Raw genomic sequence first — 960 nt, 5'->3', positions numbered from 1 at the left:
ATGATCCCCATGTGGAACCTCATGTTCTGGTGAGTTTAGTATACTTTGTTTGCTATCAATTTAATAAGAGCAGCTGGTACTTATTTAACACGTCATTTCTGAAGTTTTCCTTCTCATTTTTTTTTTTCATTTGGAGGTAGTTTTCTATTCTAGAAATAAGTCTAAATTAGGGAGGCCACAAACACAGTGGTCAAGGGTTTGGACGTTGTTTAAAGAAGAGTGTAACATCTGAGGCACCAATTGGGAACTTTCTTTCCTTGAATTCCTTTTGTGACTTTACTTATATGTATGTATTTATTATACTTATCGAATGATAGTTGGCACATGATACTGCATTAGTTTCAGGTATACAACATAGTGATTTGATAACTCATTTCCTTATGCTCTGGTCACCGCAAGTGTAGACACCTCCTGTCACCATACAATGCTATTCCAATACCATTGACTCTATTCTCTACCCTGTACCTTTTATGCCTGTGACTTATTCATTCCATTACTAGAAGCCTGTATCTCCCGCTCCCCTTCACCAACTTTGATCATCCCTCTCCCATGTCCTCCCTTCTGGCAACCACCAATTTGTTTTCAGTATTTATGGATCTGTTATCGCTTCTCGGCCTTTTGGCTAAGATCAAGTGTAGTATTTATGGGTCTGTTTCTGCTTTTTGTTTGTTTTGTTTTCTAAATTCCACATATAAGTGAACTCATATAGCATTTGCCTTTCTCTGTTTGACATACATCACTTAGCATAATACCCTCTAGGTCCATACATGTTGTCACAAAATGCAAGATCTTATTCTTCTTTATGACTGACTAATATTTCATTGTATATATACACCACATCTTCCTTATCCATTTGTCTATCAGTTTACACTTATAGTGTAAGTGTTGCTTCCATATTACAGCTACTGTAAATAATGCTGCAATAAACATAGGAGTGTGTATATCTTTTTGAATTAATGT

General features: G+C 35.9%; 1 pseudogene; it reads left to right on the top strand.

The window, feature by feature from the left end:
* The first annotated feature begins 602 nt into the window (after positions 1 to 602).
* LOC144226313 (U2 spliceosomal RNA) lies at positions 603 to 757 on the top strand (annotated as a pseudogene).
* Positions 758 to 960: the final 203 nt, after the last annotated feature.

This window comes from Crocuta crocuta, unplaced genomic scaffold, assembly GCF_008692635.1.
Source record: "Crocuta crocuta isolate KB4526 unplaced genomic scaffold, BGI_CrCroc_1.0 scaffold62, whole genome shotgun sequence".
NCBI lineage: Eukaryota > Metazoa > Chordata > Mammalia > Carnivora > Hyaenidae > Crocuta > Crocuta crocuta.
Note: the sequence above shows the minus strand (reverse complement) of the source record. Positions and strands in the feature narration are given on the sequence as shown.